Source organism: Coptis chinensis, chromosome 8 (assembly GCF_015680905.1).
Source record: "Coptis chinensis isolate HL-2020 chromosome 8, ASM1568090v1, whole genome shotgun sequence".
Taxonomy (NCBI): domain Eukaryota; kingdom Viridiplantae; phylum Streptophyta; class Magnoliopsida; order Ranunculales; family Ranunculaceae; genus Coptis; species Coptis chinensis.
The window spans coordinates 20888141-20909293 of NC_141463.1; the positions used below are offsets into that span (position 1 = coordinate 20888141).

Here is a 21153-nt window from a genome sequence, read left to right on the forward strand (position 1 = left end):
ACATAATGAAGGAATATTTGGCCAAATGCTTGATAGAAGTGACCGACAATATCCAGCTGAGAATTCTTTTACAGAGATTGGGTATCTCCCCAAGATACCAACAGAAGGAAACCAGGTGGTGTAGTTGGGTAAGACTAGAAGTTGGTGAGCTGCTGCGTAACTCTGATTGGTCGGTGAAGAACAATATTGCGAGATATGGTGGACTGATAAGAGATGAAGACGGTCAAGTGAAGGTGGCTTATTATGGCAGATCGAGACATATCTCAGTCTTATACCAGGAGCTATAAGCCATAGTTGCTGGTCTAAAGGCTGCTCTCGAGATCAGCGCGAGGTACATCAAAGTTGCATCTAATTCTCTTAGAGCTGTAAACATAGCAAACGGGAAGGAGAAAGCACCGTGGCAGTGCAAAAATCTAGTAGCTGAGTTTAAGAGCCTTAGTAGTTTGTTTGTGTCTGTCAGAATAGTTCATATTTTTAGAGAAGGTAATAGGGCAGCTGATTACTTGTCTAAAGTCTATGACTATCCGGATATGGATGTGATGTACTTTATACCTCCCCTAGACTCAATTCTAGATTCCATTGTAAGGGAGGATAAAGAAGGAACTATGTATCCAAGAGTTAGCTGATCTATAATAAAGGTTGGGGTATCCTTAACCCCTAACTTCTTCTAAAAAAATAAATAAACGTATACGTGATAATATTTATATACACTCAATAAGCAAAATGTACAACGTACTATACATTTTTTTGCAATTTAGATACTTTACTTTTTTTTTGCACTACAGTACATTGTACAATGATATTTCTTTCAGGTAACGACCATGGGCCAAATTCCGATAAAAAAATGCTAACATGTCATTTTTGTTTGCTAATGTGGAGTCATATCACTGTTTGGTATGCCACAACAGCTAAAAACAACACATGAGAGTCACGTGACCCCATTTTTACTCTCCTTCCCCATTTTCCCCAAATTTCATAAATGTCTCAAACTTTTGGCGTTGCATTCAAGGCCGAAACAATTAAATTATTTGCTAAGGAAGAAGAATATAATCATCACTTGAAAAAAAGAAGTTGCAAACACTTTCTCTTTCAGAAGAAGAAATTATCACTAACAACTAACGAGTTGTAGTAATTAAACCAATTCCACTCACCAAACCAAACAAATCCCAATTCCCCAAATCTAATTTCCTCTCTTTTTACTACAATTCCATCTTTCGAATCTTGTTATCTTCAATTACAAACTTCTCATTCTCAATTCATTCCTCAAAACATCAAATCCGCAAATTGCGCCGCAGTTTGTCGTTTTCAGAAACTTTCATAAATCAAGAAATTGTATAAAGAACTTTTAAATAATAATTAACACCCACCAATTTGTTGACCAGGTCTTATTATAAAAAGTTGGTTTTTTTTTTATCACCTGAGAAATTGTTGAATTAGTTTTTGGTTTTGTAGAGAAGAAGAAGTTGTGATTTTTGGTTTTGAGTGCTGGATTTGAATTTTGGTATTTAATTTTGGGTTAGTTAGACTTACCCCCCATTACTAGTTGCAATTAGTGTTACCCCCCCGTTTTCAAAAATATTAGTGATACCCCCCCCCCCCCCCCCCATTTGAGTGATCCAACGGTTGATTTCTTCATCTGAAAAAAAAAATTCATCTCAGAACCGTTGGATCTTGCAATGGGGTATCACTAATATTTTTGAAAATGGGGGGGTAACACTAATTGCAACTAGTAATGGGGTAAGCCTAACTAATCCTTTAATTTTTAGTCTTTTAGGAAAAATAAAGAAAGAAAAACCAACATCACATGCTTCTCATGTGCATTATTTGTGCCACCTAATGAAATGAACGGACATGTTGTGTATTCCGGTGGCCACATTAGCATTGACTTACCAGAATTGAGTTATAGTCTCAAAGTGCAATAAACTTAATTGTATAATGTACTGTAGTGCAAAAAAAAAAAGGTAAAGTATCTAAATTGCAAAAAGATGTAAAGTACGTTGTACATTATGCCCATTGAGTATATTTATATAAGTGCACGTGCGTGTTTGATATATTAAACGTGTATATATATATGATAATGAATGTGTGCAATGCTAATAATTATAGTATATGTACTTATTCTACATGTTAAAATTTAATTAGTGTGTGATATATATTTATACTAGTTTTCGAACCCATCCTACGAACGGGTACCATTTAATAGTATTATTTTACAATATAAATTAAAAGTCTTTTATCCATCAAGATTGAGTTGAACTGCTACACACGGTAGCGCGCATTTACAATTTTACATACTTATGGTGTATTAATCCTATTTATTGTCATAATCGTATTTCTATCAGTACTTTCAGACTTTTTAGAAAGAGAGTGAGTGAGTTTGGATTATTTGTTCTCTGAGTAAGACTATCTATATTGAATTTTTGGTAACGATCCTGTTTGAAATTCCATATTTATATTTTTTATAAGAGACATTTGCCATTAGAAGAAACTCATGATACAATTGGAATTTGTGCTATAATTAGCACCTCATGGGTTGATAAAACACTTTCCATTGTATGTTTATTGGTTTTCTTGATTAATTAAGTCCGAGGTCCACAGTCCGAAGTCCGAAGTCCAAAGACCAAAGACCAAAGTCCCAAGTCCAAAGTCCGTTTAGTCGTACGTTTTAGTCAAGTTACTTTACTCACGTGGGTTTGGTAGGATAGGTCGAGTAAGGGATCGTCTAAACCTTAGGGCTCGGAGAAGGTTCACAACTGGAATTACAATTTTTGGTGAGTAGGATTTTAGGTTTTTTAGTTGGTTTTAATTAAATTAACGGTAATGCAAATAATGTAAATTATTACGGTGATTTATATGTAGATAAACAAAGATAGAGAAATAGGGAGAGGGTTAATCATACTCATGCAAGAATCATTTTTCAACAGTTTATATTACCACATCACTACATCTCTAATTCGTCTCGTGTTCGGAGACGACGTCGAGTATTGATCCCTAGCGCATGCCCACATCTCTGAGCCGCATCGCACTAGCATAAGGAGTTGAACTAATATTTCATTTATGGAATATCATTTCAGCTCCTGGCTCAATTCCACATCAGCTGGACAAATTGGAGAGTCATGTCCGACACCATAAGTCGCTTGGCGACATTTTGGGTCGCGACGAGGCTGATCGAGCATCGGCCTCCAAATTTGTACAGTCTCAGTCATTTTGGGACCGGATGTCTAATATATGCCTAATTCCTAAGCAGTGATTCTAGAATATTAAAGAGTCAATCCGGATTCTCACACGAGTAGCATAACCCTCCCCCTGAGGGGTGGGGGATTAGCTCATGGTCATTGAAGGAATAATAAAACTTGTTGTATACATTAAGTAAATAAATGTAGGACAGGAATTACACTAGAAAAGAAATGACTGTTATTAAGGGTAAATTGACTTACAGTATTTAAATTGCTGGAATGAAAATGACGGAATGTAAGTGCTGAAATAAAACTAACTAATTGCTAAGCGGATGCTAGAGCATGAAAATGCTGAAGGAAGAATATCAAAGGCTACCTTCTCATATATATAGGCTGGAGACTGGAGAAGGATTAATTGAGTTTTGGCCGTTTCTCAATTTGAGACATTCAAAACTTTGATATTCAAAGTTTTGTTTGCATGTGAATCCCTTTTAACCAAAGTTTTGTTTACGAAACAAAACTTCATTTAATGTTTCGTCCTTTTGTGCTTTGTATTTGTCCCTTTGCTCAATTTCATTTCAATCTTTGAACATGTACGTGTCTTCTCACATTGCAAGGTGGCACAATTTTGTGACCATTTCTTGCCACCTGCCTATGCTGACTCGTCATGTCTTTTGGCCCCGCCGAGTGGGTCCACTTAGTATGTCTAGTGGCGGCGCCGATTTTGGCGTTTTATAACTTCGTCTTTTTGCGTAGTTTGTCGCCTCGGTCGCAGTCGCTCTGGCGTTCACTAGCTAATGTCGGCACCAGATTTATCGGATGTGAGCTTCGGAAGTTTTTGTCGCTTCTTTATATGTGGACCCGATTCACGACTTTGGTTTTGTTCTTTTGGAAACTTCGGCTCTAGTCAGGCTTTGTTGGGCTTCACTGGGGTTGAGTGGGAAACTTCAAATATTCCAGTATTCCCGTACTTCAATGCATGTTTTATCATTATATTCATTTTAAATGCGGAAACCTACAAAAGTACGAAAATATAATTATTACATGATTATTAAACACATAATCGACCAAAATGCTATGTCTCTCAGGGTTTAATATTACAGTTTTGGGTGCTTATCATGGGTGTACAATTCAAACAATAATGTTCTTCAAGAAACATGGTAAAATCATGAGAAAACAAATGCATTAGTGGTTTAGTTTGCTTCAAAACTTCAAATGGACAATGTGTATGAAAAAGACTTGATATTTTGTTACATTGGGCCTTCTTGGTTGGTTGGATACAATAAACTCGAACCTTAGACATTGTAAGTATTATTCAAGCTTCTGATTTCCTGTCTAGTGGGTGCTTTGAGATTGATTCAATTCTTTTGCATCAGGCTTCTGTTTTCCTGTCTCGTGGGTGCTTTAGGATTTATCCAATTTTTTCGTCTCGTGAGTGTTTTACATCAAGCTTCTGATTTCCCGTTGATTAATCAAGGTGATATATAATAGCCAACTGTGTACGTAGATCCTCCTGCAGTGTCTCTGCAAAAAATAACAATAAAAATAAAATTCACAAATGCTTCTATTAGTTATCAAATGATAATATTGTAGTTATGTATGATTTTAACTATTTGGGATCATCAAAAACATATAAAAATACATTGAAATGACATGTTATGAGTCATTTCAATAGTCTGATCTGATCCACTAAAACCATCACATAAACTAAAAAAAAAAAAAAAAAAACTTTTAATCACCAACAAAATAAAACTATAGATATTAAGTGGCCAAATCCATATAGCTGTTTTTTTACATATAAATAAAGAAAACTTAAAAATAGCGGTTAAGCAAGATAAATATAATAATAAAGTAAATCCAAGGAAAAAATATTTCAAAAGGAGTTAAGATCCCACAAATTTGCCTTTAATCTCATAACTTTATGTAACCTTACAAAATACTTGGATTAGAACATACTACTGATTAATAGAATTCGTAGTTGACAAATCTTAGACTCTATAGGAGCAAATGTGTACTTATTAAATTTTTATTTTTCACTTTTCTGTAATATTATAACTAAGGTGAATAAGATACAACATTAATTAACCTATTTAGTCTTGCATAAATTAAAATATTATTTGGCATCACACTCACATCTATCACAAATTACCACTGTGTGCAACACATCCTTCAGCTCTTAATCGTAAAATATCGTATAAGTGGCGGTTGAGTCGAACCCAGTGTCAATGAAATTACTTTGCTAATTATTTCCAAGAAAGGTCGCCTATACCAACCTCGGCTTGAAAGAGCAAAAATGACAGAGAATAGAAGCTGTTATAAGTGTAATTGGAATGCGATTGCAAAATGCAGTGTCTCTAAAACTTAAAAAGTGTCACTAAAACTTAAAAACTGAAAAAATAAAAATGTCTTTTGAAAAAAGTGAACTAATAAGAATAGTGTACCATTTAAATCTATAAAAAAAGATCAAACTCGAGAACTCGACTAGTAAAACATGTACCTCACTAAAATGCTATTTGTTTCTCAACGTAACTATCAACAGGGATTTTATCTGATTTCAATCCATTTTGTGATTAATTCAAGGACTTAGAAATTCCATTTCATTTAGTGAACAAAGTAAAAAGGATTAGAAGAAACATCCAGTTAAGAAGTGTCACAGTATAGATGTGGCATGATCATTGACTCAAGGATTCCAATGGCATGATCATCCTCATAGCTGCACATTTGATCCTGAATATGGTTTCCTGACTCGGTAATGAATAAATGCTTGCTTCATTTATCTTGGAGCAATTCAAGAAGTAGATTTAGAAAACTTAGCCACAACCCTGACATATGAACTTCCAAATTTCAAATTGTTTTCAAATAAACAGGCAAAGCAGGATACAACACTGACAGATGAAAATTGCCTCACGAATCATGATACGAAACGAACTAAATAATTATGACCCAATATACATCTATCTTAATAGGTAGAACTCAATACAACATTATGAAATATGGTATGGTTCATAATCAAAACCAAATAAATATTTGTTTCACAGCAAGTGAAGAGACTCTCAGAGACCACATAAACAAATAAGTTCAACATATCCAAAACTAACGAATATTTGTAAGCTTAAAAAAAAAGCACATAAACAGGTAAATCCGAACTACACAAACTGTAATTGCAAACCAGGGCTTAGTACTTCCCAAACTATAAATGGACTTGCTTTACCATTTTCTTCTTTCGATTAGCATCTTCTGCTGCCCATTCTTCCATCTATTTTTTTTTTTATAATACTCCCATGTCATCTGGATCATAAATGCCATGATCATAATCGTAATGTTTATGCTCATAGATGATGGTCATTTTCACAAAAGTTCTAGGCTATTGCGGAGCAAATAGTTTGTTAACTCGATTTCATGAGAAGTACCTCAAAACCCAATAAGCTTAATCTCCTTGAGGTCAGAAGGCCTACGCACTCTACGATTTCTATGGTTAAGTTCATGTCTAAATAATACAAATCCAAATTCCACTTGTGGTACTGTACTAATCCTTTCATTTGTTTGGGACTTAAGAGTGAGGTTCATTTCTCTGACCACCTAATGTGAGTTATAAGCTCGATCGAGATAAGGGAGGGTTAAAGTGTTAAACTAAGAGTTTTAACCTAACTTACCATCCTGGATTTTATTTCTAGCGAGAACGTTTGCATCCGAGAATGAAAGGAGGGTGAGAGAACACGTATAACTCATGGAGTATGCTTATACATATAACAATGTAAAATTTTAAATTAACTTCCCGTAGAGTTTTGCAACAAAGTAGATTAAAACTTTAAACTTTGTAACATCTATAATATATGACAAACATTTGTAATTTCATTAAAACTGACCTGGTTATCTTGGAGCTTCTCTAGTAACATATTCTAACAACTTCTTGATTAAAGATATTCTCTAAGAATTAAATATATGACAGAAGAGCTCGGTGTGGATAGGGTCCTGTTTAACGGGTTTTACAATACTAATACCTTAAGTACGAAAGCTAATCTAGAAAGTGAGCACGTAAACCTTAAGGATTACTAAATGTTCATCACCTTTTATAAAGGAGATTATGTTATTTTGTGGTTTAGAGTGCAAGTATAGGAATAGGAATTTATAAATTGTACCTGTCATAAACATAGCTTTCAGTTCATCCACATCGCTTTCGGTTCATACGGTTAGATCTGAAATGGTAGCACATATCAAGTTGTTCCTAAACAAATCAGAAATCAAACCTAAATTGAAAGTACATAGAAGCCATATGCTAAAAATAATACTGGAGTAGTAAAGAAGAAACTGAAACACAAACTAGAGAATAGGTGTCAATGATATACCTGACTTTTGACTCCTAGAGAAGTATAAAATTCACCTGCAGCAACAGAAGATAGTTGAAAATCATTTCGGCGACAATCAATAACATAACAAAGAAAAGATCATAGATTCTAAAGCAATAACATGTTGAGATGTGTTAGAGAATATGAAGGTACGGTCCATGTTTGGGAGGAGAAGGACCATGCTTGGGCTAGTTCTGGTCATTCCTATTGGGGTGCGAAGCCAGGCAATCCCGCACTTTCTAGTGCTATTTCTACTGCCAGCTACATTGTGTATGCCCTAAACCAATACACCACTATCTCCCTACAGTTGGCTCCCTGTGAATACTTCCGCATAAATTAGTCCACGCCATTATCTGTACCATTACTAACAATAACAATGCCATCACACCAGCCTATATATGCACGACAAATTGTAGCCAAAATACATTAAATGTCTGTACCATTACTAACAATAACAATGCCATCATACCAACCTAAGTACGAAAAATTGTAGCCAAAATACATAAATGCTTCCCCGTCAAGCCGTCCTACACCGAAAAGAAATGAAAAAGAAAAACCTAGGTAATTGACGAAAAAATGAACACCACCACTTGCATATTTGGGAAAATATATTTCTCCACCAGAATGGGGGCATCTCTTTGGTCATGCCTTTCACTTGGTCCTACTTAAGCTCTACAATCATATCATCAAGGCCAAAGCATAAGAAAATCGACGATACATCACGAACATGATATGTCATCACTGAACAACCATTAAAACAATGACAACGACAACAACAAAATTGAATAATTAGAAAAATTGAAGTGAAAAGAAAAGAGATGCATACTCACGATAAGATAAAATTAATGAATAAAATGATTATGCTTGAGCTAACAACTAAGGTCACATACCACCACTGGAAAAAAAACAGCATTTTAAATATGAAAACTCATAAAGACATCTTATATATTTAGCATGAAATGATATTTTTTTCATTTTATATGGCTATGCTTGCAATGAAGTGCCATGAAATTCCAGCCATCTGTCCAAATCAATCCTGTGTTAAAGAACAACTCAAACACCACCAAAATATATATCAGAAAGATAAATAAAGAAGAAAAAAAGTGAAGCACCCATAGAATAGTTTGTAGATGATTATAGGAAAACATTGCCAATATAGAAATCAAATATACCCATATCGAAGAATCAAAGATATATAAAAGTAAACAATGAAACTCATGGCCGAAAACTCACATTTGATTAAACTTCAATATCTTCCTACTGGGTTTCTTGCTTCATGCAATTAGAGTAAACCATCATGAAAAAAAGAGTGCCTACAAATAAATTCCAAGATATTTGTGCACGTTGTAGCTAACCTAAAGCACAAAATGTATTAAAAATTAAAAAGAGATATAAATTGTTCTAAGTGCAACAGATTTAAGAATGAAATTCACAGCACCAATGCCAATTCTTAAAATCACAATGTACAAAGAGACAGATAGACTGAAAAGAACTTAATAGACAAAAATGTTGTAGAAATAACACTTCTTACCCACCAATTTGTAACAACACTTAAAGGGATGCTTCTATATAGTCGTTCCCAAAGAAAAATAACATGTAAGTACACATTTACACTGACCAAGCATTAGAAAAACAAATTGAAACAATGGTAATTTTTAAGTAGAACATATTGTAAGTAGGTAATACAATACTCAGCTCACTCACCGTAGCAAAGAAGCCAAACTCTGATGTGCCCTGCTATACCCAGTATCCAACCTTAGTGCTTCCTCGCACTCTCTAACTGCCTCAGCTAACCTACCTAGCCCTGTCAATGCTGCTGCCCTATTACTTCTACACGCTGTATTGTCCAGTGAGATTGCAATAGCTCTATCATACAAACATAGGGCCTCCGAAATATGTCCCTTCTAGCTTATATTGTTCATTTCCAACCCTCGTCACTACCTATATATCAAAACTCACTGATGCCCTTTTCATCATTACTGATTCACTCACCTCACTACTATTCCCACCACTACTCACACTCCATTTCGCACAAACAGGACCCTGCACTATACTTCCTTGACCATAGTTCCCTATCCCAGACCCCAAAACATCCTTTCGCGACGAACTTCATGTCGCCATACCAGTCTTCAAAATTTTCCCAGATGGACAAATGTTCCCAGTTGGTAATGCATTCACAATAGGTGAATTCACCATACCCCCAACACCGACATTTCGACAACCACTCCCACTACTACTAACACTTCCACTTCCTCCACCACCTGAATAAATCAATGGTGGTATACTATTTCCCGACGTTGTCGACACAGATCTTCTATGTCCACCACCCAATTTATTACTACCCCTTGTCACCGCAGATCGAATGCTGTCAACAGCAGTTGGGCTACTTTCACACGACCCTGAAAGTTTACCAGAATGATTATTCCCACCATTACTTCCACCTCTATCAGATCATTTATGACACAGGGTGTTTCCAGAGGAGCTAAAAGTAGAACTACTACTACTGTTAATGAATCAAACCCAATATATTCGATACAGGGTTATGTGAATTTGACATTTGTAATATTTGGAGTTTTAGCTTTGGCTTTTATTAGAGATTTAAGCCTTGTGATCATGTCCATTGTGGTGGCTAGGTGTATAGGGAGTGCATTTGCAGCGGAGTTGGGAACAATGCAGGTTTCAAAGCAGATTGATACATTGAGAGTTCTTGGTACTGACCCAGTGGATTACCTTGTGACGCCGAGAGTGATTGGTTGTTGTGTTGTTTTGCCGATTTTGACGCTGATTTGTTTCACGGTTGGGTTGGCTTCCAGTGCCCTTCTTGCTGATGGGGTTTATGGTGTTAGTATAAATATTATACTAGAATCGGCTCGAAGAGCTCTTAACCCTTGGGATATAATAAGTGCTATGATCAAGTTGCAGGTGTTTGGGGGAATTGAATTATTTCTATTGTCAGCTATGCTTGGGGTGTTACAATTCTTGGAGGTGCTAAAGGCGTTGGGGAGTCTACTATTTCGGCAGTGGTGTTATCTCTTGTTTAATGAATCAAACCCAATATATCTGATACAGGGTTACGACATTTGTCATGTTTAAAACACCAAAGTTTTGATTTTTATTGTGATAAGATTTGAGAGTTTTTGGGAGGAAGAGTTTTTTTTTTAAGGAAGTTTGGTTTCTTTCCGATTTTTTGGTCGTTGAATATCTCCGCCTTCGTAGTTTTTTTCTCTTGATTCATCGTAATTAGTCTGGACACGTGGACACTCTAGCAACGCTTCCTCAATTGAGGAGGGGAGAACTATATATAATATATATATATACTAGATATTACCCGTGCCTACGGCATGGCTGGTTATGAGATGCTTATTTTGTTGTCTTATGTTATACATCTATCTAAGTATTATAAAATGGGTGGACTATGTGCGAACTTGTACACATTTTCTTTTACAGTGCCACTACACAAAAACAATCGTTTGGGATGGTATCTTGGGACTTCCCTTAGTAGCTCTACTGCAAAATAGTACCAATGTAATAATTCTGAACTGCCACTGTAAAAAAATACGTGGTTAGCACTAAACAAAATCTAAACCCCTGAGATTGATGTTGGAACTCTAAGGCCTTGTTTTCAACTGCTGCTATAAATATTTTACTTACTGAATATGTATATACACAATTATAATTGCTCTTACAAATGACAAAATTGCTTTAAGATGGTTAAGTCAGTAGTAACTATTTCATTGTAATGTTATCATGGACAAACTATATGTCAAAATAAGAGTCTTATAGCTCATATTAGAATTTGAAGGATATAGAATCACATATACTTATGAAATAGAACAATATTGTTAAAAGTCTTTTGAAAATCTCGTGCAGAAGGATTCATATTCTCTCATGTATGCCTTAATCAACTCTAATGTCCATCATTAGTTAACCAAACAAATGTGAACCAATGCGGACCTACAAAGATATTTTAAGTTCAATATCTAGGGCTTGCCCTGAAATCCAATGGGCCCTATGCAAATCTCTCTAAAAATTGTAATGGATCTTTGTTGGTTTTTTTTTTTTATCAATGCAGTGAGCTTTTCTTTCTAAAGATAACGGGCCATTGAATTTGGTTTATTGTTGGGGCCCTATGCAAGGGCTTAGGCAACATAAGCCCAGGGCCGACACTGTCAATATCCTTCGGCGGGATTGTCTTATTCGAGCCGTACATACAATTATTTTTACGTGAATGTGCTAATTCAAATGGTAAACAACCTCGTTAAGAAATACCAAATCAAAACCCCAAGCAAAACCGACAATATATACAAACACTACAAAAATGATTTGAGAGTACTATAAGTTTAAAACTTAGTCAGTGAGAAATTACACCTTTGTAATTAATAGACGTTGAAAACAGCGAATGATAGAAATCAAGCGTAAACCAACTATAAAACTTTTCAGTCATAAAAATTACAATCACATTGTAGTTTTTTATGAGTGACTATGGGCATTAGCACTGCCTAGAAAACTTGTAATTCTTTTCCATTCTTTTTTAATATATTTTTAACTTACCAAGCAAAAAAAAAAGTAAGCAAGTTGCTATGCCGTTTAGGATCCTTGCCCAACACTATAGTTGTGTGTCCTCTTGAATGACTCTCTCCAGCAAAGTTGTTGTGTAACTTCAATAATTTCTTCCATGTTCTTCTCGTCTCCTTTAAGCTCCATGTCCATAATAATTTATACAAAAGTAAATCGAACAATTCCTGTGAGGTAACATGGACAGGAAGGGATGCACCTGCACAAATTAACGCAGAGTGACCCACCATTAATACAAAATTTTCACAGTGATGAATGAACTATATATACTTTACTTTTGAGCTTACAATATGTTAGTTCCCCATGCATGTGAAACCCAATGCAATAAAATGAAGTGTTTGAGATGAAAACGCAGTGAAAATAATTTAGCTTCCTTAGACAAAATGCATCACATAATGACAAAATAGAGAATATTGATGGTAGATGCATGGACTGTATACAGAGACTAACTTCAATTGAAGCGACCATCACTAAACTCGACCCATTCAACGCTTGCTACAGAAGAAGAAAACAATGGCCAATTCAACAACACGTAACTTTAAGAGTTAAATTGTTAGGATGACAAAACTAAGCTTCTAAAGTAAATATCCAGTACACTACTTAAAATAAAATCCAATATAATACACTAAAAAATTCATAGCATTACAAAGGAAGAATAGAAAAGAACCAATAGAAACACAATACTCTTTATTCGAGGGCATAAAAAACACTAAAAAGTCTAATACAATAGCTAGCTTTATACAGTCTATTCTATTTAATAGAAAATACAATACTTTATTCAAGTGCTCAAAGAATTTATGAGAAAGTTACCAAATTAATTGAGGGAAAACCTATGATTTTTTTTTTTTAATAATGACGGAAGAGTTACCCAGTATTCACACAACGTATGATTACTAGGTATCATGAATAACAAATTGAATTAACGACCAAGTTTCCTATGGAGTATATAAGAAAACTACAAACCAAGCCCCTAACTATCTTGAAAGTACCCTAATTTACATGTCTAATGAAGTCACAAATACATATAACTACTTCAACCCCCGGAACAATTTCTCTCAATTATAACATTTATTTTGCCTCTTCAATCATTCTTACATTCTCATATATATAAGCATCCTCCGCAGTTTTAAGCAAGCAATGGCTCTATCACACTTGACATCCTCTTACCATGCATATTAGGATTATGCTTGAAGCAAATACCGCTCTTAAATAGAAGAAGGGTGAACCACAACTCCATGAGGCAAATTCCACATAGAAATAATGATTTAGGATTTGGTAATACTATTAAAAAAAAAAAAAAACTGACCAGTGGTCTCCCAAAAGCATTCCAAATAGACCATTGGTCTCCCAAAAGCATTATTCGAATCCAAAAACCACAATATGCTCTTTCATACTATTACAAACATGGCAACTATTTGCCTCAATTTAACTAATACCTTTTATTATCATTTGGGTATTGAATGGATAACTAAATTTATGTTAAACTCAATCACAAACTTTTGGGAACTTATTTAGAATTTAATTATCAGTCGTTCATTTTACAAAAGAACTTAACTATAATCTAGTCTGTTGGGTATCTTTTACGTCAAAAATCAACATGCCTCAGCTTCATCAACTACTTGTGTGTGAATATGCTCCAGCACCCAACGACAACTTTGACCTAAAGTTGTCATCAACTCATGTTACATGTAGCGGTGGAGTTGCATTGGCATACTGACTTTAAATATTCGTGATGGCACGCCCAATCGTCTTGGTGTCTTCATTCTCAGGTTCTCATTTACAGGCAAAGACATTTACTATGATACTCTCTCAACTAAATCTAACAATGAAATGGTGAACCATAGTCCTAAACCCTTGTAAGCTGGTTTGAATATGGTGCCCTCAGTTAGTCATGTGTTATATGTGTAGCCTAATTTGGAATCTAAGGTAGATAACCTTGAATTCCAAACATGGTGTTCCTGAATGGTGTGTGTGCATTGCAGTTCATGAGATTTGCCAAGTGCGTGTTGTCTGGTCTAATTGATATATTGAAGAACTAAATTATGAACTTAGATTGTATAATGCTAGTTTCTATGGAAAAAAAAAACATCATAAAAGATAAATGGTACATTGAAGCATGTAAACTAAAGTACCTAACAGTCTAACACCATGTAGTGTGGATTTACCAAGGGATAGGTAAAAAAACATATATACCTGGTTTGAAAGAGGTCCACTACGAAGTTGTTGTCCAGCTCATGCTTCCCAACCAACCCATTACGCTGCATTCTCCATTATGATTCATTCTTCAGCTCCCTCATAAGTTAAACAAATAAGTAAGCTTACATTCAGTTACAAAAATAAAGTTCCGTAGAAGTGAGAATGGAAAGCACATATGTAATTAGATGACGAATCTCAATAAATTCAAATTTATCCAAGGTTTACGAAAACTTAATAAAGGGAGGAGAATTATTAGTGTACGTGTGCAAGTGTTTATAAGTGTATATTTTCATTGACAAAGCACCACTATAATTTGGGCAAACAAAATGTATTTTTCATTAATTAAATATACATAGAATTGTCAGAGTTTGTATTAAATCCTTAGTTTTAGCTCATAGAGTATTGCCAAATATTTTCACATCCGAAAATTAAAAGTAAAATATATCTAAGTTATGTTAGTTCAGACTTAGTTAAACACTCCATGTTCATCTATTAGAATTTGCAAAAGGAAGAGATTCTTTAACATCAAATTGGAATGGTGCAAACCCCTAAAATTGGAATTCTTTAACATTAATCCTAGCTTGATCTAAATATAAGAAAACGCCTTATCTAGAAAATTAGAAGAATGGGGGACATATATAACGGAATGGAAAGATTTCATAGACAAACCTTGTGTCACACTCCGAATTTCGACTAAATCGGAAAAACAATATTTGTTCCCAACTCTTCGATTTTCGAGGTGTGATGCACTTTCAACTCCCAAACATCCATAATTAGTTTAAACACGCGGATAATTAAAAAAACCAATAGAAATTTTTTAAATAAACAAAAGTCCTCTTCATTACCAAAGACTCACAAATATGATTAAATTACAAATCTCATTTTAATAACTCTTTAATTATAATTACAAATGAAAATACAAAAAAATATTGTCTCAACTGAAAATCTATTGCACCTTAAGAGAAAACAAAACATATCCTGAATGCGACGTTAACGCAAACCACAAGCAGCAACCAACCTTCTTCAACACTAAACCTGTCAAGACTTATCAACTATGTTCATTTAATGAACACACCCGATAAACAAACATGCAAATCGGGTCAGCATTATAAACAATGCTGGTATGAGTAGCCCTAAAATACAAAATATACTTATACATATATATATACAATCCATAAGGAAATTAGTTCCCCCACCGAGGCTCCTTAACTTCTAACGACTAATACAACATTCTGAATCACAATAATTAAGGCAGGAAGTTGCTCCACTGAGGCACCTTAGCTTCTAATACAATAATAATAAGGCATTTAGTTCCACCACTGAGACGCCTTAGCTTCAGACAGTACCAAATCAACTGCATCTAATAATAAAACTAAAACTTATTCTATATCTACATGAGTGTAGGCCTGATCACAGAGTGGGTCACGCCTGCATAAATAATCAATCCAACCCACCCTTCTGCAAAACTTTTGTGAATGCAACATAAATTACAATAAAACAAACATATCATATACATAATTCCAATCATCTCATTGAACAAATTTCACAACCACCATCGATAATTTATTATAGATTTAACGTACACTTTGATATATCATCACAATTATTGTTTAGAGTTTCTTCAAGTGTCTTTAGAATCATGTCGTCTCTATGTCTTACCTAGTTTCCCTGGCAACCACAATTACTTTCCAACGTCGAACATGTACATCCACATGCCTCCCCTCATGTAATGAACCACTCTGTGCGTAATTACCCTAAGCAGGATATCGCATACAAGGTAACCCCCACACGAACGTCATTACGTGGGTACTACCACTATTCGGCATAAAATATCGCGCGTCTCGTTCTAATTTTGCGAACGGAATAATCAAGCCACTATTCGTCTACGCCAGAAGGGCCATTCAGATTCACTGAAATGCCAATCAAATTACTTATGCCAGAAGGGCCATTTAGATTCACTGAAACTCCAGAAGGGCCAATAATATCACATACGCCCATCACAAGGGCCAAATCACATGAGTTGTTGTATCTAGGTTCTAGGATTTTCGTTATGTAATTTATTCAGGTGTCATATATTTATATCTCATAATCATTTCACTATATTACGCGCATGTCAAATACATTATTGCAATAAGCCACAAGATTTAAAAATATCTCAATACATCTCATAACCCCTTTCATTCTTTCACGTGCCAAATAAATTATTGCACTAAGCCACAATCTCGTGGGAAATATCCACAAATATTATACTACCTCATAGTAGCATCTCCCAGATATAAAGATGGAGCATGTACATTTATTTCTCAAAGATATTGCATTTCATAGATATCCTAACATATGATATCATTTAACAGAACAACAATCTCCCCATACCACATAATGTCACAATTGCTCCAAACTTACTGCATAACATTTTTATAGTGTTTTAGGAATATCATGTCTCCTAACATTTCAATATTGTCACGTGTCAAAAATACACAATATCAACGTCACATCTGTCTTAGATAATGACAATCAAGTTTATACAGGCTTCCACAACATTCTATCATTTGATTAATTCATAAAATTTAATATATAAAAAATAAACAAAGTCAACGGTCAACAGTCAAAGGGTTGACTAGTCAACAGGTCAAGCCCAACAGTCAACATTCATAAATCGATAGTCATCCAAACAGGTCCTAACCCAAACCCATGTTTAAAACAGTTCAACCCATGGTCCTAACCCAATTAACCAAAACAAAACAAAGGGAAAAGCCCAAGCCCAAAAGTCTAAAACCAACCCATTTGGGAACATAAGGACTAGCCCACATAAAATTAGAAAACCGGCCTAAAGAAATAAAAGAAACTGGCCCAAAGAACTTAAACTGAACTGGCCCAAACCAACTAACTAACTTAGTCCGGTCCAAAGAACAAAAGCTAAAGACTTTGGCCCAAAGCCCAAGCCCAACCGAGGTCCAACAGGTCGTCTTCCTCACCTGGTGAGCAGTTCTCCTCCACCACCAGCCACCACTCGTCCGACACCACTCCAAACCTAACCAAAATTACTCCAAATCAAAACCCCTACCACTTTAATTAAGGCAAAAACTCTAATTAATAAAACTCGATATCACTCTCCAAGATCTCGACCTCCATTCACCATCGTACGACGGCTTCACATAGCCCCACTCGACAGCCCTCACACACCCCCACAACAACCAACAATCCACTCAAATACTCGATCAACCAAAAACCATAACAACAAAGTTCAAAAAATAAACTTGGTGATTTCTTTTTGCCGCCATTAATGCTTCCTCAAGCTTCGCCAGCACCCATCCAATCAACCAACAACCAACATAACAACACCTTAATTCCCCGACATCAACTAACAACTCAAAACAACAACATTATACCCATTATACAGGTTCAAATCATATGCACGACAATTTCTCTGTTCTTGCGGAGACATTAATGCACATAACAGAGTTTCAGCAGTCCAATAATCTAACCGGTTTTAACAATAACAAGCAGAATAATCACAAACGAGAAGGAGCAGAAAAAAATAAACGAAAATATTGTACTCCGGTAAAACTGTTATCTCTATATAGACTATAGATGAGATTAAAAGAAAACTAAACTACTCACCTCTCTGTTATCGCGAAAAAGAATATAGAAGAAAACTACACGACAAAACAGATTCCCAAGCTTGCTCGCACAATCTTTCGTATCTTTCTCCATTCTTCTTTGTTTTAGCTTGAGTGTGTTGTTTTTGTTTTTTAGAAAAAACCTCCTTTCTCCGGAGACCATTCTAAAGAATTTACCTACCATGTATTTTGCTTAATTTCTGATTTTACTAAATATCCCTATTCATAACTATGAAATATTATTTTCTATTAAAAGTAGTATATCTATTATGTTCCTTATGTTAATATCTTGTTTCCTTTTTATTTGAAACTTTCTGAATACATTAAAAATCTATACAAAATATTCAAAATTCAAAAATACTAATTTTTCCTCATTTCTCTTTCTATCAAAAAGTCAAACCCACATTTACTAGCCCGTTGACAAAGAAATAAATATCAAATTTTGAAATGTTAAATATTGTTACGAAATAATGGAAAAATAATGTGGGGTCTTACAACTATACACATCTCAAAAGAATCTCATCTCGAGATTTGGAAGTAAGGTAATCTATACGAATAAATAACGTTGGTTATTAACTTAGAACCTACCCAAGAATGTACAGAGGTTAAACTTAAGCAAGATAACTTTGATATTAATTATTTTTAAAAAATTTCAGAACATATATCCTCAGGCCACTACAAAAATCTATTATAGTTTAACTGTCTATATTAAAATAAATTATTACTACTTTCACTTAAACACAAGACAAATATATTGTTTCTCATTAGCATGCAGTTTCTTGACACGTAGCAAACTCTACGAAAAAATAATATTATACTTAAATAAATCAGTAATGTGAGGTAAGTTCATCCCTACATAAAACATTAGGGAGTTTTTTTTTTCATTATCATGCACAAAAGAAAATTAGTGTCCTAATACACTTAAAACAAAAATCACTCATGTTATTGAAACTACAATAAAAAATTTCAAAATTTTTAATTAAGCGTACTCCCGTATCATATGAGTCAAATCGAAAGGGAAACATCTAATTAAAAATACAAACAATAATATGAATCAATAACGTTCACTACTCTAAACACCAATGTATCGTCGTCAATAATGCATTAAAACACTCTTCTCCAATTTTTCATCAATTTTTTCTTATGCATATATCAAAATTTATTTTCTTTTACTAGTAAGCTATATATTTTTTTTCTTACTAAATAGACAAATCAAGTTTTTTTTATTATCATGGATGGCAATCTAAGCAACGAACATACTATGTATTTCATAAGAAAATTGAAACAGCAAAATACATATAATTTGTAGTGTATTTCATGACTACTCACTATGATAAACCACGAATCTAAAAGTATAAGAAAACTTCGACACACTAACACATTTTAATCATACGAGAATAAAATTAATTAGTCGGCAAAAGTTATAGAGAACGGATGAATTACACTAATTATTATGCATGTGAAATTTATTGAAAATGTCACATGATAGTAACAACCTCAAACAATAAACTTTATATTTACTTTAGTCATGCTATCTGTTACAACCCAGTCACTATTTGCAAGCACTATTCACTAACTCTCACTGTTGGAAGTGTTACCACTCACTTCCTCCTGCCAGTCTCCTCCTCTCTTTGGACACTCTTTTCTTCTCTTCTTCTTTTTCTCTTCTCCTCCTTTCTCTTTTATCTCTCCCCTCTTCTTCATCTCAACCCTCCACCTGTCCCCTATCTCGCGGTCCCCTTCTTTCCATGTGTAGGGTTTCCGTACCGCGACCACACGCTGTCACCCCGATCCGGTGGATCGCGGCCTTATGTGTTATGCTGACTCGGCACATCTCACCATTGATATCTCGGTGCTGCATCCTGCCACTACAGATGCCCCCTCTTGAGTCCGCGATAGTTTTTCGATCGGGGAGTCGAGAGTTCGCCACATTAAACTTTCCAACCGTAGTCTTCCATCTTCCTTTCACCGCTGGATTCACGAGTTTCCACGTGAGTACAACTGGCGCCCCCTCATTTCTTGTGCATCCACGTGTCCTTCACTGGCTGGTTCCTTTTGGTGTCCCCTCGATTTCAGCTCCCCTCAAATTACTCTTTTACCCCCTCCTCTTATAAAAAGCCCGCTCGATTTTTCCTCTCTCACTTAGCTTTTCTTTTGCCTTTCAGTTCCTCTCAACCTCTCCCTCTACCCTTCTTCTTGTTTTCCAGCACCGGTCGCTCGCACGGTCGTCTTCTCCGGTTTCTTTTGTGGAAATTCTTGCTCTGGCTGCTTTCCTTTTACCTCAGGTTGGTCTCCTCTTCTCTCTAGCCCCATTTAATTGCTATATTGAGCATTTCTCCTTTGTCCTTTGTGTTAGAATCTGTTTGTCTCTCCTTCTTTCTCCGCCTTGTCGTGGCTGTGTGTCTTCCACCCTGACCACAATGTCGGCTCCGAGATCCGCCACCTCTTCCTCTTCCCCATCCCGTAGCCTTGCTTCCCCACCTCTCCCCGACCAGACTGAGGCCCCTTCAATCTCTGGGCAAGCTTTTGCCCTCCCGCCGCCCCCACCGCGCAGCCGTAGACCTAACCTTGAGGCTGTTAAAGCGGCTTACGGGATACCCGCTGATGTCATCTTAGAACATGTGCCTGACCTAACTCACTTCCCGCATCTGGTTCCCTACAGGCCGGGGTGCCTCGTAGCCACGGTAGGACAGATTGTTGCCGGCCTGCGTTTGCCCCTCACCCGTCTTGATGTCGAGGTGTGTAATCACTTTAACATCCCCCCTTGCCAAGGCATTGGCAATTTCTGGAGGGTCATGTATGCCGCGAACCACTACAACCGTTCCGAAGTACCCAAGATAACGGTTCGCGACATGACCGCTCACTTCTTCATCAAAAAGAGCACCAAGGATGTCAGTGTGGGCTATCACTCTTTTTGTGTCCGCCCTAGAAAACTGCATTTTATTCTTCGTGTCACTTCCTCAGACAAAGTGTGGCATCACTACCCTCTTTATATCTCAGGCAATTTCCTCTCCGCGGATCTTCCACCCGAACTGAATCTTAACCACTTGGCTTTTCTTCCCAGTGGTGAGTCTCCCTCTTTATCTACCCCCATTGATGTATATCTTTTGGTTTCTCATCTGACTTAACAGCTCTCTATTTCAGGTTGGCGCCCCGACTCAAAGTCGTGACCCTACGACCACATTTCTTCCACCACTTTCCGGAAGATTAGCGACACAGGGACCGCTTTCAAACCCGTGA

General features: G+C 35.8%; 1 pseudogene; it reads left to right on the forward strand.

Moving 5' to 3' along the window:
* The first annotated feature begins 9517 nt into the window (after positions 1 to 9517).
* LOC147480468 (protein TRIGALACTOSYLDIACYLGLYCEROL 1, chloroplastic pseudogene) lies at positions 9518 to 10727 on the forward strand (annotated as a pseudogene).
* Positions 10728 to 21153: the final 10426 nt, after the last annotated feature.